We start from the raw sequence: 24,945 nt of genomic DNA, 5'->3' as shown, positions 1-24,945 counted from the left end.
TCAAGAAAAATCTGCCAACCAAAAGGAAAATCCTTAAATCACAGATATCATTGCCAAAGTCAAAGAGCATATGTGTAGTGTGTATTCTCTAGCCAAGCTGAAACTGATCCAAGCTGTGTTCTTTGTCATAGTCATATCATGGAAAAAAAAAACAAAAACAAAAAAACTTGAAATGTAAAAATGTTCTCTAGTTTTCCTATTTCTTCTGGAATAAAATCAGAGGTGCCCTGCCAACCCTCTCCCATATCAGCTGCAGTAGCAACAAACCTAGTTACAAAATTAGTAAAGTTAGGGGTGACTATTACCATCTTAAGAGTCAACACATAAAAAGAATTTACTGAACCCAGAGGAGAAGATGGCAGAAGAGTAAGACGCGGAGATCACCCTCCTCCTCACAAATACATCAGAAATACATCTACACGTGGAACTGCTCCTACAGAACACCCACTGAACGCTGGCAGAAGACGTCAGACCTCCCAAAAGGCAAGAAACTCCCCACGTACCTGGGTAGGGCAAAAGAAAAAAGAAAAAACAGAGACAAAAGAATAGGGACGGGACCTGCACCGGTGGGAGGGAGCTGTGAAGGAGGAAAGGTTTCCACGCACTAGGAAGGCCCTTCGCGGGCAGAGACTGCGGGTGGCAGAGGGGGGAAGCTTCAGAGCCACGGAGGAGAGCGCAGCCACAGGGGTGCGGAGGGCAAAGCGGAGAGATTCCCGCGCAGAGGATCAGCGCCGAGCAGCACTCACCAGCCCGAGAGGCTTGTCTGCTCAGCTGCCGGGGCGGGCGGGGGCTGGGAGCTGAGGCTCGGGCTTCGGTCGGATCGCAGGGAGAGGACTGGGGTTGGCGGCGTGAACACAGCCTGAAGGGGTTAGTGCGCCACAGCTGGCCAGGAGGGAGTCCAGGCAAGTCTGGAGCTGCCGAACAGGCAAGAGACTTTTTCTTATCTCTGTTTCGCGGTGCCTGAGGAGAGGGGATTCAGAGAGCCGCCTAAACGAGCTCCAGAGACGGGCACAGCCGCGGCTATCAGCGCGGACCCCAGAGACCGGCATGAGACGCTAAGGCTGCTGCTGCCGCCACCAAGAAGCCTGTGTGCGAGCACAGGTCACTCTCCAAACCGCCCCTCCGGGGAGCCTGTGCAGCCCGCCACAGCCAGCGTCCCGTGATCCAGGGACAACTTCCCCGGGAGAACGCACGGCGCGCCTCAGGCTGCTGCAACGTCACGCCGGCCTCTGACGCCGCAGGCTCGCCCCGCCTCCTCCGTACCCCTCCCTCCCCCCGGGCTGAGTGAGCCAGAGCCCCCGAAGCAGCTGCTCCTTTAACCCCGTCCTGTCTGGGCGGGGAACAGACGCCCTCAGGCGACCTACACACAAAGGCGGGTCCAAATCCAAAGCTGAACCCCAGGAGCTGTGCGAACAAAGAAGAGAAAGGGAAATTTCTCCCAGCAGCCTCAGGAGCAGCGGATTAAACCTCCACAATCAACTTGATGTACCTGCATCTGTGGAATACCTGAATAGACAACGAATCATCCCAAATTCAGGAGGTGGACTTTGGGAGCAAGATATATTATTTTTTCCCCTTTTCCTCTTTTTGTGAGTGTGTATGTGTATGCTTCTGTGTGAGATTTTTTCTGTATAGCTTTGCTTTCACCATTTGTCCTAGGGTTCTGTCTGTCCGTTTTTTTTTTTTACTTAAAAAAATTTTTTTTCTTAATAATTATTTTCTATTTCAATAACTTTATTTTATTTTATCTTACTTTATTTTATTTTATTTTATCCTCTTTCTTTCTTTCTATTTTTTCTCTTTTATTCTGAGCCATGTGGATGAAAGGCTCTTGATGCTCCAGCCAGGCATCAGGGCTGTGCCTCTGAGGTGGGAAAGCCAACTTCAGGACACTGGTCCACAAGAGACCTCCCAGCTCCATGTAATACCAAACAGCGAAAATCTCCCAGAGATCTCCATCTCAACACCAAGACCCAGCTTCACTCAACGACCAGCAAGCTACAGTGCTGGACACCCTATGCCAAACAACTAGCAAGACAGGAACACAGCCCCATCCATTAGCAGAGAGGCTGCCTAAAATCATAATAAGGCCACAGACACCCCAAAACACACCGCCAGACGTGGACATGCCCACCAGAAAGACAAGATCCAGCCTCAACCACCAGAACACAGGCACTAGTCCCCTCCACCAGGAAGCCTACACAACCCACTGAACCAACCTTAGCCACTGGGAACAGATACCAAAAACAACAGGAACTACGAATCTGCAGCCTGCGAAAAGGAGTCCCCAAACACAGTAAGATAAGCAAAATGAGAAGACAGAAAAACACACAGCAGATGAAGGAGCAAGGTAAAAACACACCAGACCTAACAAATGAAGAGGAAATAGGCAGTCTACCTGAAAAAGAATTCAGAATAATGATAGTAAAGATGATCCAAAATCTTGGAAATAGAATAGAGAAAATACAAGAAACAATTACCAAGGACCTAGAAGAATTAAAGAGCAAACAAACAATGATGAACAACACAATACATGAAATTAAAAATTCTCTAGAAGGGGTCAATAGCAGAATAACTGAGGCAGAAGAACGGATAAGTGACCTGGAAGATAAAATAGTGGAAATAACTACTGCAGAGCAGAATAAAGAAAGAAGAATGAAAAGAACTGAGGACAGTCTCAGAGAACTCTGGGACAACATTAAACGCACCAACATTCGAATTATAGGGGTCCCAGAAGAAGAAGAGAAAAAGAAAGGGACTGAGAAAATATTTGAAGAGATTATAGTTGAAAACTTCCTTAATATGGGAAAGGAAATAGTTAATCAAGTCCTGGAAGCACAGAGAGTCCCATACAGGATAAATCCAAGGAGAAACATGCCAGGACACATATTAAACAAACTATCAAAAATTAAATATAAAGAAAACATATTAAAAGCAGCAAGGGAAAAACAACAAATAACACACAAGGGAATCCCCATAAGGTTAACAGCTGATCTTTCAGTAGAAACTCCGCACGCCAGAAGGGAGTGGCAGGACATATTTAAACTGATGAAGGAGAAAAACCTACAACCAAGATTACTCTACCCAGCAAGGATCTCATTCAGACTTGATGGAGAAATTAAAACCTTTACAGACAAGCAAAAGCTGAGAGAGTTCAGCACCACCAAATCAGCTTTACAACAAATGCTAAAGGAACTTCTCTAGGCGAGAAACACAAGAAAGGAAAACACCTACAATAACAAACCCAAAACATTTAAGATAATGGGAATAGGAACATACATATCGATAATTACCTTAAATGCAAATGGATTAAATGCTCCCACCAAAAGACATAGACTGGCTGAATGGATACAAAAACAAGACCCGTATATATGTTGTCTACAAGAGACCCACTTCAGACCTAGGGACACATACAGACTGAAAGTGAGGGGATGGAAAAAGATATTCTATGCAAATGGAAATCAAAAGAAAGCTGGAGTAGCAATTCTCATATCAGACAAAATAGACTTTAAAGACTATTACAAGAGACAAAGAAGGACACTATATAATGATCAAGGGATCGATCCACAACGAAGATATAACAAATGTAAATATTTATGCACCCAACATAGGAGCACCTCAATACATAAGGCAAAAAATAACAGCCATAAAAGGCAAAATCGACAGTAACACAATCATAGTAGGGGACTTTAACACCCCACTTTCACCAATGGACAGATCATCCAAAATGAAAATAAATAAGGAAACACAAGCTTTAAATGATACATTAAACAAGATGGACTTAATTGATATTTATAGGAGATTCCACCCAAAAACAACAGAATACACTTTCTTCTCAAGTGCTCATGGAACATTCTCCAGAATAGATCATATCTTGGGTCACAAATCAAGCCTTGGTAAATTTAAGAAAATTGAAATCATATCAAGTATCTTTTCCAACCACAACGCTATGAGACTAGATATCAATTACAGGAAAAGATCTGTAAAAAATACAAACACATGGAGGCTACACAATACACTACTTAATAACGAAGTGATCACTGAAGAAATCAAAGGGGAAATCAAAAAATACCTAGAAACAAATGACAATGGAGACACGATGACCCAAAACCTATGGGATGCAGCAAAAGCAGTTCTAAGAGGGAAGTTTATAGCAATACAAGCCTACCTCAAGAAACAGGAAACATCTCAAATAAACAACCTAACCTTGCACCTAAAGCAACTAGAGAAAGAAGAACAAAAATACCCCAAAGTTAGCAGAAGGAAAGAAATCATAAAGATCAGATCAGAAATAAATGAAAAAGAAATGAAGGAAACAATAGCAAAGATCAATAAAACTAAAAGCTGATTCTTTGAGAAGATAAACAAAATTGATAAACCATTAGCCAGACTCATCAAGAGAAAAAGGGAGAAGACTCAAATCAATAGAATTAGAAATGAAAAAGGAGAAGTAACAACTGACACTGCAGAAATACAAAGGATCATGAGAGATTACTACAAACAACTCTATGCCAATAAAATGGACAACCTGGAAGAAATGGACAGATTCTTAGAAATGCACAACCTGCCGAGACTGAACCAGGAAGAAATAGAAAATATGAACAGACCAATCACAAGCACTGAAATTGAAACTGTGATTAAAAATCTTCCAACAAACAAAAGCCCAGGACCAGATGGCTTCACAGGTGAATTCTATCAAACATTTAGAGAAGAGCTAACACCTATCCTTCTCAAATTCTTCCAAAATATTGCAGAGGGAGGAACACTCCCCAACTCATTCTACGAGGCCACCATCACTCTGATAGCAAAACCAGACAAAGATGTCACACAGAAAGAAAACTACAGGCCAATATCACTGATGAACATAGATGCAAAAATCCTCAACAAAATACTAGCAAACAGAATCCAACAGCACATTAAAAGGATCATACACCACGATCAAGTGGGGTTTATTCCAGGAATGCAAGGATTCTTCAGTATACGCAAATCAATCAACGTGATACACCATATTAACAAACTGAAGGAGAAAAACCATATGATCATCTCAATAGATGCAGAGAAAGCTTGTGACAAAATTCAACACCCATTTATGATAAAAGCCCTGCAGAGAGTAGGCATAGAGGGAACTTTCCTCAATATAATAAAGGACATATTTGACAAACCCACAGCCAACATTGTCCTCAATGGTGAAAAACTGAAACCATTTCCACTAAGATCAGGAACAAGACAAGGTTGCCCACTCTCACTACTATTATTCAACATAGTTTTGGAACTTTTAGCCACAGCAATCAGAGAAGAAAAGGAAATAAAAGGAATCCAAATCGGAAAAGAAGAAGTAAAGCTGTCACTGTTTGCAGATGACATGATACTATACATAGAGAATCCTAAAGATGCTACCAGAAAACTACTAGAGCTAATCAATGAATTTGGTAAAGTAGCAGGATACAAAATTAATGCACAGAAATCTCTTGCATTCCTATACACTAATGATGAAAAATCTGAAAGTGAAATTAAGTAAACACTCCCATTTACCATTGCAAAAAAAAGAATAAAATATCTAGGAATAAACCTACCTAAGGAGACAAAAGACCTGTATGCAGAAAAGTATAAGACACTGATGAAAGAAATTAAAGATGATACAAATAGATGGAGAGATATACCATGTTCTTGGACTGGAAGAATCAACATTGTGAAAATGACTCTACTACCCAAAGGAATCTACAGATTCAATGCAATCCCTATCAAACTACCACTGGCATTTTTCACAGAACTAGAACAAAAAATTTCACAATTTGTATGGAAACACAAAAGACACCGAATAGCCAAAGAAATCTTGAGAACGAAAAATGGAGCTGGAGGAATCAGGCTCCCTGACTTCAGACTATACTACAAAGCTACAGTAATCAAGACAGTATGGTACTGGCACAAAAACAGAAACATAGATCAATGGAACAGGATAGAAAGCCCAGAGATAAACCCACGCACATATGGTCACCTTATCTTTGATAAAGGAGGAAAGCATATACAGTGGAGAAAAGACAGCCTCTTCAATAAGTGGTGCTGGGAAAACTGGACAGGTACATGTAAAAGTATGAAATTAGAAGACTCCCTGACACCATACACAAAAATAAACTCAAAATGGATTAAAGACCTAAATGTAGGCCAGACACTATCAAACTCTTAGAGGAAAACATAGGCAGAACACTCTATGACATAAAGCACAGCAAGATCCTTTTTGACCCACCTCCTAGAGAAATGGAAATAAAAACAAAATTAAAGAAATGGGACCTAATGAAACTTAAAAGCTTTTGCACAAAAAAGGAAACCATAAACAAGACCAAAAGACAACCCTCAGAATGGGAGAAAATATTTGCAAATGAAGCAACTGACAAAGGATTAATCTCCAAAATTTACAAGCAGCTCATGCAGCTCAATAACAAAAAAACAAACAACCCAATCCAAAAATGGGCAGAAGACCTAAATAGACATTTCTCCAAAGAAGATATACAGATTGCCAACAGACACATGAAAGAATGCTCAACATCATTAATCATTAGAGAAATGCAAATCAAAACTACAATGAGATATCATCTCACACCGGTCAGAATGGCCATCATCAAAAAATCTAGAAACAATAAATGCTGGAGAGGGTGTGGAGAAAAGGGAACACTCTTGCACTGTTGGTGGGAATGTAAATTGATACAGCCACTATGGAGAACAGTATGGAGGTTCCTTAAGAAACTAAAAATAGAACTACCATACGACCCAGCAATCCCACTACTGGGCATATACCCTGAGAAAACCATAATTCAAAAAGAGTCATGTACCAAAATGTTCACTGCAGCTCTATTTACAATAGCCAGGACATGGAAGCAACCTAAGTGTCCATCATCGGATGAATGGATAAAGAAGATGTGGTACATATATACAATGGAATATTACTCAGCCATAAAAAGTAACGGAATTGAGTTATTTGTAGTGCGGTGGATGGAGTTAGAGTCTGTTATACAGAGTGAAGTAAGTCAGAAAGAAAAACAAATACAGTATGCTAACACATATATATGGAATCTAAGGGGGAAAAAAAAGGTCATGAAGAACCTAGTGGCAAGACGGGAATAAAGACACAGATCTACTAGAGAATGGACTTGAGGATATGGGGAGGGGGAAGGGTAAAATGTGACAAAGTGAGAGTGGCATGGACATATATACACTACCAAACGTAAAATAGATAACTAGTGGGAAGCAACTGCATAGCACAGGGAGATCAGCTCTGTGCTTTGTGACCACCTAGAGGGGTGGGATAGGGAGGGTGGGAGGGAGGGAGATGCAAGAGGGAAGAGATATGGGAACATATGTATATGTATAACTGATTCACTTTGTTATAAAGCAGAAACTAACACACCATTGTAAAGCAATTATACTCCAATAAAGATGTTAAAAAATAAAATAAAATAAAAGGGATAACCAACAAGTACCTACTGTATAGCACAGGGAACTCTGCTCAATGTTACGTGGCAGATGGGAGGGGAGTCTGGGGGAGAATGGATACATGTATATGTATGGCCAAGTCGCTTTGCTGTGCACCTGAAACTATCACAACATTGTTAATTGGCTATACTCCAATACAAAATAAAAAGTTAAAAGAAAAATAAGATTAGGTGCCATCTTAACCTCCTGGGCCTCAGGATCTTTATCTGTAAAATGAGACATTTGGACCAAATAAACTATAAACCTTCTGTTTGCTAAAAAAAAAAAAAAAAAAGAATATACTGTCGGGTTCAAATCTTAGAAAGATGAGCATTTCCCTTAAAGGTATAATTTGTTTGACTAAGACTGTAATTAGTTTACAACTTTTTAGGGAGAGATATTTTGCATCATGCAAGCACACTTATCTATCACTTATATTTAAAATTGAAAATATATTTCTACTCTCTTTTCTTTTGATATTAGCTGCTACAAAGGAAGTTATAATCCATCACCAGCAGTAAATCTGTGGTGTTGGAGAAGATAGTTTGAAAACATGTGAAATATTCATTCATTTATTCACTCATTCATTTAACAAATATTAATTGAACATCTTATAGATTCTAGGCATTGCAATGGACAATAAACAGGAAAAAGCCTGCAAGGACCTCAGATGTGCAGATGTAAGTCAGCTTTATAGAAGGATTGTCTTCAAGAATGAATGACGATTCACCAAGTGGGAAAAGGGATATTGCAGCAGAAGTTCACAATGTCCAAAGGCAAGGAATTCTGAAGCATAAACCCTTATACAAGGAACTGCAAGTACTTAGGTTGAACCTAAATATGCTATGAACAGAATTTGTTATTTTGTAGCTCAAAAATGATAGAATATCCACAATTTTAAAAGGCTTATCTTCCTAGTTGAGAATGACTCAAATGGAGTGTGTACGTGGGGGAAAGGGCAGAAGAAGGAGCTGGAGACATAGGTAGCAACTATTATGTTGAGCCTTGTTTGACAGCCTTAGGAATTTGAACTGAACTGTCAACATCCATGCTTTTCAGACTTTAAGTGCATATCAATTATTGGGGCTTATTGCTAAAATGCAGATTCTGATTCAGGAGGTGTGGGGTAGGGCTTGGGATTCTGCATTCCTAACAAGCTCCCCAGGGATGCCCAGGCTGCTGGTACTAGGATTGTACTTTAAATAGCAAGGCTCTAGGGCAGTAAGTTTCAAAATTTCTTGTGAATAAGAGTCAACTGGGAAACCTGTTAAAATGCAGATTTGTGGGCATTTTACTGATTCCATGGATCTGGAGTAGGTCCAAGAACCTACACTTTTTTGTTGAGTACTCTGAGTGGTACTAAAGGAGGTGATCTTTCCCTTAGAGACACTGAGAAGTGGAAAGTAGGACGATGTGTTCATTCTTGCACTGTAAATAGCCAAAGAGATATCAAGATGAAGGAAGGGTGAAGAGGACCAATTATTTATTCAAAAAAAAAAAAAGGCAAGAGAAAGCCATGTGGAAGTGTACAGGGAGACCCTCAATCACAAAAAAAATAATGCCCCAAAGGACAACAGCCTAACACCTTTGAAGAGTAGCAGTAACTCTGACTGCCTGCAGTGCAATTTCATGATTCTCTCCTATGGCTGAATCTTGGCCCATGAAATGAATGTACCAATGTGTACTTTAAGACTGGCCTAGTGATGTATCCAAGGATTCTGCTACTAATTATAGTTCATTGTCCTTGGAAAGAAAATATGACATAGGCATAAATTTACCTAGGATAAAAACAAACGCACAGATGTTTCTGTAGCCTGCATTTAGTGCTGCTGAGTGTGTCCTCAGCAAAGATGAATGCCCCTTAGAGTCACATAAAATATCTCTATATCATGTGTACTGTACACTCAGTTTAGGTTGCCTAAATGGGTTTAGGTTGCTCAACAGGTATTATAAATATGCCAAATGAGGAAACTTTTTGTTACTGTTTTCTAACTTTGGTTGAACATTCATAACATCAAAACAATACCATTGTGCTTCTGCAAACTGAACTTAATGTCGTCCTCTGTGAAGTTTCAGAACATTATCATGCCCAGGGAAGACCTGGAGCAAGGCAGGTATGGATGAACACCTGTTACCATATAAGCCTGGTGGCTGGGATGAATCAAATTGGACAAAGGATTATTGAGCCTCTTAATCAAAGTGGTAGGTACCAAGAGGTAGCGCCAAGTTAAGATTTGATAAAATTTTGGCTTTTCAGTGTTCTGGAGTTTTGAATATACTGATATAAAATTAGAGATTTAGATTGGTTGTCCAAATCCTAGATTTTATACACTGCCTTTTTTTGAAGTAGGGCTGGGAAGAAAAATGTAGTAGTATAAAGGGATTTTGCCATTTAATTTATCATTTTTTTCATTTTTTTTTAATTCGACAATGTACTTTTATCATCACAAACATTTAAAAAAATGAATAGAATTTTTACAAAGTCAGGAATCACTGGCTGATAAAGGCCTAGCTTGTGAATTGAAAAACAGATGGAGAACAAAGCACACATTGGGCTATTTGCTTGATTTTGTTACTATTTCAGTACTACCTAAAATAACTTTAAAGGGTCCATGACCTCTGCAGCAGATTGTATGCCCAGGGATAACTGCAATGATAATTTGCATCCCGTATGCTCTCCTCAAATGTGATCCTGACACTCCACCAACAAGAGGCGGAGTCTAATTCCTCTCCTCTTATATCTGGGTTGGCCTTAGTGACTTGCTTAACAAGTAGAATGTGACAGAAGTGATGCTTTGGGATTTCTGAGACTAGGTCAGAGAAAACCTTGAACCTTCTACCTGGGCCTCCTAACATTTGCTCCTGGAAGATTCCCGCTTGGAACCCAGATGCCAGGCTCTGAGAAGCCCAAGCCCTATTGAGAGGCTTGTGTAGAGGCTCTGGTTGATAGCCCCAGGCCACAACCAGCATCACCCCTCTCCACAATCCCCTTTCACTCTAAGAGCTTTTGAAAAGCTATAATGAATAGCTCTCACCTCCCAGTCAATTAAATAACAATCTTAGGGTGAAGGGCCCAAGTGGTCAGTGTTTATAAAGTGATTTCCAGGTGACTGCAATCTGCAGCCAGGGTTGAAAGCCACTGACTAACAGCATGGTGCAACCCTCAGAGGAAAATAGGCAACCTCCTTATATTCTCTCTGGGCCTTCAAACCTGAAAAGTGATATAATACTCAAGCAGATATTAGGAAATTGTATACATAAGTACCCCATTCCCGAATTAAATAATATAGAAGATAGGGTTTAAGTAGCATTCCTTGAGTCTTTGTATTTCTGTCTGTTTTGCTTGTCCAATTAATGAACCTATTATGTGCAATACTGCAGCTATAAATATAATAGTAAGAGCTCCAATAATGATACCACTTCTTCTACCAGACTGCTCATCAGTGGATGATCTATCAGGGCGAAATGCTTGTGAATAAATATTTGTAACGTTAAGCAGAAAAAACACAGTAATTGAAGTAAGTAGTTCACAGCAGAAGAAGCGGTTATCTTTCAGGGAAGGGTTCAAGGGTATGCATCCAGTAGTTTTGCAAATGGCTTTAATGCTCTGCGTCACCATCTTGAAATTACTTAATCACTCTACCTTTGAGTTTGTGCTTTGTAAGTGAAGTTCAATGGACCAGCGGAGCAGGTACCACAAGTTTGGAACTTTAATTCACACAGTGTCCTACATCCCCTGGAAGTGTTCTCACCCTCTTTCTCCCAGACCAGCCCCTGCCCCACTGTGGGCAGCTGTTGCTCTCGGTCTGGGGTCGGGGGACTGGGTTGGCCCCTGGTAGGGAGCCTGAGTGTGGGTGCAGGGAGGCAGGTCAGGGGGACCCCAGCCCTCAGGCAGGCTGCCAGCTCCATGACATACTCAGCAGTCCACCTGGCAGGAGCCTCTTTCCCACCCCCGGTCCGCCTCTTGTCCACTGTCAGTCCAGGCATCTCGTGCTGGAGGATGCAATTTTTCGGAAGTCACCTGTCCACTTGACTGTGGGAAAAGGAGACTGACCTCCTCACCTCCAGGTGCAGCCATGTGCTTTTTTTTGGCACTTAGCTCCACAAATTATGTAGCTGGCCCGAGTTATCTTTGTTTCTGAAGAAGGGGTGCTTACATCAGCTCTTTGTGAGAAATCACTGAAGCACAGATCCAAGCAAGTCTATCTGCAGCATTTTGTTTCAATTACGTATGTGTGATGTGTTAGCTAATAGCATAAAATTGGACTAATCACTCAATCACATTTCTCAACAGAGGTGACAAAACAAAACTGATATGCATTAATTGGATGGCAGACAAGGGATGAGAAAGTAAAAGGCAGGCGGGAGGAAGATGAATTGAGAAACAACTTCTGTTTGGAAACTCCCCAACTATTTTCAGGTGGAAATTTGACCTTTAACTTTTTGCAGGCTGGATAAAAAGAAATAATCCCCAGCCTAAGAATAAGTGAAAAGGCTGGGGCAATGGTTTTAAAAGGTCTAAAGTAACTCACAAGTCATAAAAAAAGAATCTTGTGATTTAAAAAGCTGTTATTAGACTACTGGAATTTGGCATCTAATTTCTGGTTTTAAGAATATCCATCTTGTGACAAACGACCTGGTTACATAAAGATTCCCAAGATAGGCATTTACCATTATCAAAGATCAATAAGAAATTTGGTATGACAACTAAAGTGAGGTTGATCTTTGATGAGAGAGGGTGTTAAATATTTGAAAGTCTTCATATGACATTGCAAAAGATAAAATTTTCTATTATAGAACTCTGATTATCTTTGGAAATGTTTCAAGACTTTTTGTGACTTGAAGATACTCATTACAAGGCAGTTTCACTTACCAGGCCAGTGTTAAATTAAGGTTTCAGCGTACCAAAATATTTCATTAACATCGTATCACAGACGTCTGGGATTGGATGATTTTTTTTCAAATTCTCTTGACAAGTTCCCACTTTTAAAATGGTTGCCATTTGTGGTATTAATTTGGAAAGGAAAATACAGTAGGAAAAAAAGTTCAGAAACATAAGTTGCATGTTTCTCAGTATCACAGCCAATAAACTGTCTCTAAAACAGACTGGCAGACATTCTGAAGTGCTATTAAAACAGGAAGCAGGAGAACATGAGAAGCCATACAAAGAATGCTGAAACACTTAGAGGAGAGACCATTTATTGCTCTTCTCACTCTCTCACTCCTCAATGTGAACAGCAAGTAAAGAAAGATAAATGCCTTCTGAGACACATTTCCTAATGTGTAACAGGAAACTATCAGTCCCTAAGCAAAGAGATGGTTGCCCTTGTCTTTGATTAATTGGGTTATGAATCCTGGGGGGATAACCTGTATATTCAAGGACTGCTCAGGACTGCAGAAGAGAGGATGGAAAAATTCAGAGAATATAAGATTCAAAAAACAAAGGGACTCAAAGGGCTTCTCCTTAATCCTCATAGAAAATATCAGAATCAGAATTCGGAAAACTGAAAGGAGTTTCCAAGGTTATCTTCTCCATCCAGTGCCACTAAGATAGCTTCCTTTAACCTGTCTAGTTGCTTTCCCTAAAAACTGGGGCCAGAATAATAAAAGTCTTCACAAATCCTTTATCGATGCCAACTCTTGCAGTGGAAAGAATATCACAATTTCATGAAGAACATACTACTTCTAATCCGCTAGCATGCCTCCCCCTCGTTCCCAGCCTTCCTTTCTTGGAAGTGTAATGTTTGAGAACACAGCATGGGGTTTCCAGTCTGCTCTACCACATATTAACTGGATGGGTTTGGACAAGGTGCCATATTTCATGAAATTGAAACCACCAGTGAATGTAAGATATACAGGTAGTTTATGTGCCACTCAGACAAACAAAACAGAAATGCATTTATCTTCATAAAATACATTAATAGTAAGACAGTCCAATTTGCGAGATGTGAAAAATGTATGCTATGGTCTGAATGTTTGTGTCTCCATCAAAATTTATACTTGAAAACCTAATGCCCGCAGTGACGGTATTAGGAGGTGGGGCCTTTGGGAGGCTCTGCCCTCATAAATGGGATTAGTGCCCTTATAAAAGGGGCCTGATGGATCCCCATAGCCCCTTCCAACATGTGAGGACACAGCGAGAAGTCGGCAGTCAGCAAGGCAGAAGAGGGCCTTCACCACAACCTGACCATGCTGGACCCTGACCTTGAACTTCCAGCCTCCGAAACTGTGAGAAATAAATCTTTGTTGCTTACAAACCATCTGGTCTGTGGTATTTTGTTATAGTGACCTGAATGGACTAAGACAATGTATATATCAAAATTGATGAAATATGATGTTCATGTTTCTAATTCACAGCTTCCTCACCTGTAGTATATGTGGCTACAGGTAAAGGTAATTTACATTATTGAAGTTTAATGAGATGAAGACAACAACTATTATTGTTGTTGTTACTATTTTTAGTGAATCTGATTGGACCAAGATATTTAAAGGTAAGGTAGGATCAAAACACACTATCCAATAGGTAAGATAGAATCAATACACACTGACCACAAGAGACCAGTAAAAATCCTGTGAAAATTTCAACTAGAAATCCAGCAAGCATACATAATCTTCTTGAGAAAGGCAGAGTTGCAGAGTTGCCAGAATGCAGTGTCACAAACAGAATCACCAGAAGTGCTTCTGACCACCTCTTGGCTCTTCCACAGGGCCCTCTATTTAAAAGATGCAGCCAGCTGGACCCCTCTCAGATAAGAGATCTGAGATGGTCATAGCCAAAGGTAGTATGACTGCCAGTCATGATTAGTATTGATCCTTTCTTTTTCGTGTGGTACAATTGTTCTCTGTGCTCCTTACATGAAACCCCTCTCTTTCCACTTGCGTATCGCGTGAAAAGGGACCGTGGGGAGGGGTTGAAAGCACGTGTACTTTTATAAAAGTTCTTAAAATTTTTGATGAGTACTCAAATGAAATCGGCTAAGTGAATCTATACTACAGGTACAAAGGAGAGAGATTCAGTGTCATTTTCCTGTGAGTGAAACACCAGAGGCTCAATGCCTTTGAAATACACTTGTAAGAAGCGTGATTGGCATCAGCTGTAAGGACAGAGTGACCAATATAGAAATAATGAGAAGGAGAGGCCTGCAGGCAGAAACACCATGAAGGGTATGATGAGTATTGTGCATGACTGAAGATCAGTATGTTCAGAAGATGATGGAATGGGTTTCAATGAGGGAAAAAAATTGATTCAGATAGCTCGAGCGTGTGAAGGAAGACCCAGGAGGACTGACAACCTGATACCTGCCAACCCTGACATGCGGGAGAGACTAGGAAGGTCTCTGCCTTATACATTGGCTGCTTTCCAGTTCAGGGTAAAGTAGGGTGTGGGGATGAATGAAGAAATGTGTTCTTATTTTTAGAACCAAGGACTCTGCATTTTCAAAACTGATTTCAAACACATGAGTCAACTCTGCTAAAATTAGTTCTAAGGGGATGGTAAATTTGCCTAAGACCTATGGCATGAGTCTATAGTAATCAAGCCTTGGAAATAAAGGTTAAGCTTACCATCTCTTTCACAGCTTAAAAGTCCAAAATAATCTATGCTAGACCCAAACTATGTCCATAGTCATACCACTGTTATACCTTCTTCTTACTATCAAAGGTCTCTGGCCTTACTGTGAAGAAGAGCTACATGCCAAATTCTTTACTTTGAGATCATTCGAGGGATGAGCAATGGACTTGAAGACCTGGCTCGGAAGGAAGGGATTCTTGATCCAAAGCTTGCAAGAGCTAGATATTACTAATACAGACTATTCAAATGGCCAAATCATTTTATGAGCTAGCTGTACTTCCTTCCTTGATTTTGTTCTCACACTCCCCCTAACTGCACATTATATTTCTTAACAAATTTTCTACTAAAACAAATCACAAATCATCAGGAACTTTCTGTCTTTTTCCTTTCCCTCCGTATTTGTATTTAGAAGATCTAGACCCCTAAAAATCATCATGTAATAACACCTTGAGATTTCTTTATTACTATCAATTACTTTCAAAAGCAATCAACAACTTTCCAAAACAAATCTCTAAGTAAATTATTTTAAATATAATGCTTCATAATTGTAACAACAAATTAACATATTAACAAATGCCCATCTTTGGGCATGTTCTCATGATGATATATGGATCAACTCTAAATTTCTAAATTTCTATTCTAAACATTTCAGGAAAGAGCTGTTTCAATTGTGCAAAATGGAAAAGTACTGGTCTCTACTGGGATGATATGAAATATTCTTTCAGCAAATGTACATGGTCCCTGACTCCAGGGAGATTAAAGTCTAGAGGTTGTTACAGACAAGTGCACCCACAACTTAAATACAGTATAACAAATTCTGTGATGGGCTCGTTCTTGTGGGGGAGAATATATGGAAGGGGCACCTTACTGAGAATAGTGGCTTAAGGAAGCCTTCTCAGAAGTCTTTCTAAAGTGAGGCTTGAACTAATTGTAGGGTGAAGAATGTGAGCTTCCAAAGTACCTCTTGCGGTTTTCTGGTTCCCCAGATCATTCATTGTACCAATTGCCTATTGGTACAATTACCTCCACTTCCCTATTACCTGAGGAAGAATTGTTCTCAAAATGACAGCCAGTGTTCTAGATTTAACCTTTCCTGGTATCTTATTCATGGCTCTTTTGGTTGAAAGTATCAGAATCCCTTCAACCTAGTTTAAGCCAAGAAGGGAACGTGTGGGAAAAATAATGGATTAATCACAGAAACCCAGAGGAAGAGGGCAAACTTCATAAGATGTTCAAAGCAGAGAAAAGAAAGCCAGCAGGAACCTAGCACTCGCACCTTTCTGCCCCTCCCTGACTCTCTGCCCGCCCCCTCACTCCGCCACTTTCTGCCTCTCTTGCTTCCTCTCCCTCCCATCTCTTGACTGATTCTCACTGTTGTGATGTACATGGACATAGTTAAATAGCACATTCAGAACCTGAGTTTGCATGTCTGCATTTCCTGTCACCCACAGAAATAAATGACACATTTCTCAGGCTCACTGAGAAATTTCTAGAAAAAGAGATCCTGATTGGCCTAGGTTGAGTCAGGTGCCCATTCCCTCTCTCTGAAAATATTTTGTAGCCAATAGGGTGAGGTCACAAAATAGAAAGGGGTTTCCTGGACTCACCCTAAAGGCAGGATGAGCATATCTCATGGAAGAAGCTGTCAGCTGGCAGACACTTCGAAGGTGTCTACTACATCTCCCTCTTCAGGAACATTGTTCCCTGCTCTTCCTTGGCCTTTTGCTATCTTGTAACCACTTCAAGACGAACGAACAAACCTAGGAATTCATCTTCTCACCCTTAACGAGCATTCCATTTCTGCCTCAAATTCCATTGCAAACTCTTCTGAACAAGTTTTCTTTATCTTGCTCTCTGAACTTCTATATCAATCAAACAATTCTCATACTGCAAAAAAACCCTGTATTTGTTATCATGGAATTCTTCTTTTTTTCCTTATCCTACAACTACCCCCTCCTTGGAGTGTCCAGGCACTGTGTTATGATGGTTCTGCTTTCCCTCCTTCTACTCCCTCACCTTTTCCCCACTACTCTAATATAGGCATGTCTTAAAGCCTGGTCCTTGGTCCCATGCTCTTCTCCCTTGGGGGGGGAAAAAAAAAAAAAGCCATCCAATCCAATGGTTTTAATTACCCAAATCAATATACCTCAGCCCATGATTCTATGATTCCATGATTCCATTGTCCTCCTGGTACCCAGGCTTGAAATCTTATCGTTACCTTTATCTCATTAGCTCCTCACAGCCAGCCATTCACTAGCCCCACTGATCCTTTCTTTGCAATGACTTGCAGATTTTTTTCAATCCACATCGAGCACCCTAGGATAGATTTCTCATTTTTGCACACCTGGATAACTCAAATAGTCATCTTTTTGGTCTTCATGCTTTCATTTCTGTTATGCTAACTCTCAAAATCACTTTCTTAGCCAGTATTACATCTACCTGTTTCTTTGGCCCAAGAACCCAAAAGAACAATTTAATGCATCTCAAAATAAAGTCAAACTCTAAAGAAAGGCTTGAAGCTGTGTATTAACAGGGCCACTGCATCATTTCATCTATCCTGATCTGGTCCCTCCTACTCCAGCAAGACCAGCTTCCAGGTGTGTCAATCAATACACACCCTGTTCTATCCTAACGCTGCTGCTCATAGTCTAATTCTACCTAATCATAACATCTTTCAAGTTTCCTTTTGTCCATCCAGATCCTGAATTTTTTTCAAGAATATCTTGCTTTACCCTATACTAATCATCCCCTAAGCACCTCCCTACATAGTGTTCCTTATACTGTGTTGTTCACGTGTTGCTTTACAGACATTCGTAAATGTTTACTTCCTCAACTAGATTGAAAAAACATGAGTAAAAAAGGCATGATGCTTTGCATAGAGTCAGACATGCAATAGACAAGTGGTTGTAAATAGACAGCCTGGAGGCCAAAATGGACCTCCTAAGATGCTATGTATCTTATAGAGTTAAAAAAAAAATTACAATTAGTTTTAAACATTTAAATATCCAGATATTTCACCTGAAACATGACTTCACAGCTTCTTTTAAAAAGGGAAATATAGTCCATGCTGGGCAGAATAACTGCCACCCCACAAATATCCATGCCCTAATCCCCAGTACCTGTGAATATATTATATTATATGGAAAGTGGGAATTAAGGTTCCAGATGGAATTAAGGTTGCTAATAAACTGATGTGAAAATAGATTATCTTGGATTATCCAGGTGTACCCAACATAATCATAAGGGTCCTTTAAATGTGGAAAAAGGAAGCAAAAGAATCAGAGTGGGTCAGGGTGAGAAAGTGTCAGAGTGGTGCAGGGTGAGAAAGGCTTGATTGGCCATTGCTGACTTTGAGGATGGAAGGTGGCCAGGAGCCAAGTAATGCAGGCAGCCTGCATAAGATGGAAAAGGCAAGGAAAAAGACTCTCCCCTAGAGGCTCCAGAAGGAACATACCCCTGCCGACACCTTGATTTTAGCTCAGTGAGACCCATTTTAGACTTCTCATCTCTAGAACTATAAGATAATAAATTTGCATTCTTTTAAGTCACCAAGTTTGTAGCAATTTGTTACAGCAGCAATAGGAAACTAATACATATACACACATTAGATCCCTGTTGCTACACTGCAACGATTCCAGTTCCCCACAATTATCTCTTCTTCCTACTGTTGATATCATAAGCATTTGACTTCATGACACCTAAAACAGCCATTCAATGACGATGACAAAAAGAGATACTAATATTATTAGGTCTAATATTAAAGGCAAAAGGTTGTAATTTTTTTAAAAATAAAAGGTAACAGGAAAACATGTTCACAATTGAATAAAATTTGTAGAATATTATGTCTTCAAAATATAGCCCATAAAATTGTAAGTTTAAGGTATGGCTGTAGTTTTATGGGATAATATTATTGCTGAGTAGAAATATTTTGATGGACTACAGCAGGATTTTAGTAGGGCTGATAATTTTATTAAAGCACAATGTGCAAGCATTATATGCCACGGCAAATTTCAGAGAGAATTTCCAAGGCATCATAAACTTGAAACTGAAAGAAAAGTTGAGCATCACCACGGTTATCCACAGACAATTGAGCTAATTAAGCATGTGTTCTTCATCCTGTTATTTAAGAACATCTGATAGTAAGTGTTCTGCAAAATGAACAACTCCATATGTTGAATACTATCCATTTCTATGTGCTTTACAAGTCTGAAAAGATATTATTACACAGTGTTCTTTTCCCAGACCAAATTCAGATGTTTAAAGCTTTTTATGATCATAGAATTGCTTTGTTTTGTAGAGTAGCACGAAAGCCTTAGAGAACATTTTTTGTTGTGACTGGTGAAATGATTACTTTGGAATTATTGTGACTTGAAAACAGGTAAAAGAAATCTAGGCTGCAATGATCTTAAAACAAAATGGAATCAAAGAAGTAAGATAGAAAGCCAATAAGACTCTGCTTTTACAAGCTGAATTTAACCTTCAGATCATTGTGACCCCAGAAAAAGCCCTCACCTCTGCATCTTAGTTGAATAGATGTTCCACCAGAGACATCGCCAAGTCCATATGCTGCCCTATCACTGAACGTTTTAGATAAAGACTCGAGTAACAATCACCATTCAGACTCTTCTGAATTGTTTAAAGGCAAATTACATGTCAGAGAGAGTACTGTTTCATACAAAACTTCAGAGGATGTAATTTCATAAAGCTGTTTCAGTATTTCCTTTTCCCTACAAAAATTATTCTTTTGAGAAGTGAGCCATGACTTTTTTTTCTCAACATAAAGATTATGGAAGTCAAATAAATATCATGATGATGAAATTCCAACCTAATTTCCTTATTCAGTAGTTTAATCTTTAATTGCCACCAACTTGTTATTCTGCTTCTGATCTCTCCCTTAGAATGGCTGCCAATCAAGTCAACCTACTGGATATGAAGTTTCTAGGATAAAAACTCAACTTGTTCTCTAGCTGAAAGAATCTCTACACTTGTGAACTTATCAAAGTCAAATGTGAACCCAAACAAATGATAGAAATTTGAAAACTCACTGTTCCATGGCCGTTTGGTTCTAAATTGAATAAATTAGCCCAAGACCTGTTCTTGGAGTTCTGTGAAAGAATAACTGCTTGAGATTTTCCTGCCTGCTGTGAATTCACTCTCTAAAATGGCTACTTTTGAAGCCATTAGCCTTTTCAATAATTAAATTTGAACCACCAAGGGAGACTCCAAATTCAAGTACAGAGCTAATATTCATTGAATCACTGCTTTTTGGCGTGCATTTCCCTAGGAGACTTAAATATGCTTTTTATTTAACAACTTTAATAGTTATTTATTATTTTCTGCAATTTTCAGATTAGAAACTCAAGGTCCAAAGAGGTCACACAATCCAATGAGGTGAATAGAAAGCCACTCTGACTCCCTGTTCTTTCCTCACCACCAGCCCAACCTCCCAGACTACCCACTTTTGTACCATAGAGACGGTGCTGTGAAGACCTCAGCCAGTTCCCCCCGACAAGCTGAAGTTGTCTTTGTTTGCATGATTTTCTGTTGGTTCATGAAATCGTTTCTATTATAAACATTTTATATTATAAATATTTTAAAACATAGTTTCACACACAATAATGCACTCTCATTTATTACCTCTAAAGAATTCCCATCTGATTTCATTTTCAGGATAAGAAGCAATGGTGGATTCAATTATTTTTTAAGCCTTTACACATTGATGAGGTTTCTACATTCTTTCTCAGTTACATGTTCTTGGTCATTATACGTTTCTCCATTAAAATGGTTTTATTGGCAAAGAGGCTTCTGGAAGTCTCAATTCTTGGGAACAGTGTAATACAGTCGGGTAATTAATTAGAAATATACTGGAATCAGCCCTTCCTGCTTTCTAATTTCTTTTTGTTTACAAGCATGATTCCTTTGACATGTACATACTCTTTTTATTTATAATTTTCTCATAAAGTTATTATAATTTCTTATAATTCATCTTTATCAAGGGTAATAAGGAAAACAAAAATTTAAAGTAAGGAAATTTAAAATCCCATCACCAAAAAATTTACTGTTAATATTAACAGGAAATTAAGGAAGGAGATTTAAAGGAAAGTAAGGAAATTTAAAATCCCATCACCAAAAATTTACTGTTAATATTATATGCATATTCTTTTTCTTTTTTTTTTAAACATCTTTATTGGAGTATAATTGCTTTACAATGGTGTGTTAGTTTCTGCTGTATAACAAAGTGAATCAGGTATACATATACATATATCCCCATACCTCCTCCCTCTTGCATCTCCCTATCCCACCCTCCCTATCCCACCCCTCTAGGTGGACACAAAGCACCAAACAATACTGTTTTTTAATTTGAAAGTTGCTAAGAGAGTAGATCTTTTTTTTTAAACATCTTTATTAGAGTATATATGCATATTCTTGTTGTCTCTTTTCTTTCACATAAATACTTTCCTTAAAAGAAACAAGAAATATTATATAGTCTTTTTTTTAATAAATTTATTTATTTTTTAAATTATTTTATTTTTGGCTGCGTTGGGTCTTCGTTGTTGCATGCAGGCTTTCTCTAGTTGCAGCGAGCAGGGGCTACTCTTCGTTGTGGTGGCTTCTCTTTTGCAGAGCATGGGCTCTAGGTGCGCAGGCTTCAGAAGTTGTGGCATGCGGGCTCAGCAGTTGTGGCTCACAGGCTTAGTTGCTCCATGGCATGTGGGATCTTCCTGGACCAGGGCTTGAACCCGTGTCCCCTGCATTGGCCGGCAGATTCTTAACCACTGTGCCACAAGGGAAGTCCCTATTATATGGTTTTTACTCTTTTTCACTTAATCAACCAAGGATAGTTTTCCATGTAATTAAATATTATTTTAGATGATCATTTTAATGCTCACTTAGCTATACCACTGTTTGAATAGAGCATAAGTAAATTAACCTGCTATTGTTGACGATAAAAGTAGTTACCAACTTTTTGGTATTATAAAATGGAATTGCTGGGGAAAAGTGTAATGCTTCCTATAAAGGACTCACTCTCAGCAACAGTTGTGAGAAAATGTCCCACATGCCAACAAAGACTGGGAATTGTATTTATTTAAAATACTTTTCAATGTGATCCTCAAAACAGTAGCTTATTTATTGAATTCACTTGTCCTCACATATTCTCCTCCTCCTGACCCATCCTGCCAACTCCGACACACACCTCAGAGCGACAAAAGTGATTTGCAGTGAATCACCACCAAAACACATTTTATCTACCCTTCCCGGTCTTCAAAGTGGAGTGAGAATGGGTCTAGCAGGCCTGCTGACTCAATGAGGTGGACGGATTAAAAGAAAAACACCACTTAGAAAAACAGATACTTTGGGGGAAAAGGAGGCACGTACGGCTAAGTGCACACCATGCCGTCTCCTCGCTCTCCTTTCTTTTACCGAGCAGCGCTTTTACAGAATTGACAAAGAGGGCACAGGGTTCATAAAGAGACTCTCTAACAGCACTTTCCCAGCACTTCAGTTCAATTATCATGAATTAACTTTAAAAACAGCATTAACTTTTCAGCATATACAATGTGTCCAAGAAAAACAGCATGCTTAGAAGTCCATTCTCTATTATTAAACTCTTTCCCCTTTTGTTGAAACCAGTAAGTAGCCTTCAAGAAAGGATTTCTCACTCCACTGATGGGATGTCACTTATTTTAAAACTATGCCTAAGACTATCTCTTCTTTGAGATGGCTGGTTGATCGGACAGCTTGGATTTCTGAGGGGAAAGTATCGTCCATTTCCGGGCAGAAAAGTAGATTAAAATGTGTGAGAGAAAAATCCGTTCCCTGGCCACACCACCTTGATGCTCTGAGTCCTCAGGTCTACTGGTTTGAATCTTAAGAGCTCACCTGAAGATGATGAGTGATTAGTTTATAATCCACAATAATAATGTGACAATTACACTGTGTATATTTTTAGAGCCAGACAAATTTTGCGTTTCATTCACAGGCCCTCTTCTTGTCATCAAGGTACTTCAGTTAAAAATGTGTAATTATAATATGCCAATGCTCCAATTAGAGAGAATCATATGAGAATCCGTTGAGAGGCTTTTTTCAAATTATACATCTTTGTAGTTTTCACTATTTCACCCAGACATACTAGTGTCATCCAGGAACTGCAGGCACATGCCTCTGTTAATAATATGACAGGAAGTGGTACCTCTAGGCTGTGGTGACACAGACAAGATGCCTACCACAGTATCAGAGCAAAGGAACTGAATTGTTTCATGGGTTATTCCAACCAAATTCTAGAAAGAGGTAATGCCAATAAATACTTACTGAACGCTTCTTACATGCCAGAAATGAAGTCAGGTAATTTTATTTAATTTATTCCTAACAATCCTATGGTGGTATCACTAACTTCATTTCAAAGATGAAGAAAGAGGATAGAATTTAACAATATTCCTGAGGATAGATGGTTGACAAGTAGCAAGATAGCACCCAACACATCTCCCTGCTCCAAATCAAGAATCAAAGCAGTTTTATACTACAGAGTACACTTTTCTATTTGCCAAACACATATATCCACTAGAGAGGGGTCTCTATCTCACTTAAAGGTAAATTATTCAGTTTTCTATATCCCTTATTACCAGCCAACCAGAACATTTATTTTAACATTACCTCAAGAGGGAAGAAGAATCTTACACTTGTGCTATTTTAGTTAATATCTGAAGATACCACTATCTTTTTTTCTTGAGATTTAGAAAATACCTGTATTTCCTATAAGTCCTAAAAATCCATTAGCAACACGTATGTAAACCTTTCTTTTTAGGTTGCAATACCTCTGCAGATGTAAATCTCATACATTTTTGATTCTTATTAACTTTCTTTTTATCAGGTGATAATTTTTAACTGAGTCTATTAATTCTATAGCCGTATCTACAGTGCTCAAACATATTGAAATTTCCAAATCTGTTTGCAAAAATGTTTCCCTTTAATCTTGTGCTCTACTCTTCTATACTGGAAAATACAATGTTTATTTTTTAAAAAAACACACCTTTATTTAGAACTTGTCTCCTTTCCAGTCAAGAAGAAAGTTGCAAAGTTAGGAAATGACAGCATGAGAAATAAAAATCCAGTCTCTATACTGGACCCAAATGCCTCCATAATACTTAGCCAACAGCTGATGGACTATAACAGCAGAATTTTATAAAAAGCAAGAGTGTAAATTAATCAGCATGTACAATTCTTTATTTTAAAATTTGTCACTAGTTTAGCAAAAGCCAAAATTGATTTCTTAACTACCTTTATTTTATTCATTTTGGTAACTCATTGCATGCCAGTCAAGGAAAAGAGATCCCAAGCATTTGTATTTAGGACACTTTACCAGCATGTATTACATGATATAGATTCTGGTGAATAGGACATGTTAGAAGCTCTTTATCTTTTAAAATGAAAGACTTTCCCTCAGAAGCACATCTTAATAAAGCAGAGATTTTTTATTGTAATTATTATTACTAAGAACATCTCTCAGTAGTCCTGGGGAAACGTCTGTCCCTACTAATGAGTAGGACAGGACTCATTGATTGTATCTGTTACCTTGTTAAGTCCTTGAGCTCAGTAAAGTGCCTATAGGAAGCTTTCGAACCTTGTTACAAAAAAAGGTCATGGGTAAAGTTTGCTCTAATAAATTTTGATATTAATGTGCCAGCCAAAAGCTCTGTAAAGCAAGACAAATATGCATATATCCTAATGAACTCAATGACTACAGTAGCATCTTGAAAACTAAGTAATTCTTGAACTTTACTAAACTCTCTCAGGATGCATTCAAAGCTTCCTCTTTTGTGAGTAGATACAAAGCTTACAGTCTTTAATTTCAAAGAATTTTTGCTCTTTCTCATTCATCATGTTTACTGGCAGCCGCGTCCACTGGTTTT

At 39.0% G+C, this 24,945-nt stretch overlaps 1 protein-coding gene across 1 annotated transcript in view; it reads right to left on the bottom strand.

The window, feature by feature from the left end:
• The window catches only part of LOC132364356 (EGF-like and EMI domain-containing protein 1), a 509,410-nt gene that overhangs the window by 266,173 nt on the left and 218,292 nt on the right, over positions 1 to 24,945 (bottom strand).

Source organism: Balaenoptera ricei, chromosome 4, assembly GCF_028023285.1.
Source record: "Balaenoptera ricei isolate mBalRic1 chromosome 4, mBalRic1.hap2, whole genome shotgun sequence".
Lineage (NCBI taxonomy): Eukaryota > Metazoa > Chordata > Mammalia > Artiodactyla > Balaenopteridae > Balaenoptera > Balaenoptera ricei.
Note: the sequence above shows the minus strand (reverse complement) of the source record. Positions and strands in the feature narration are given on the sequence as shown.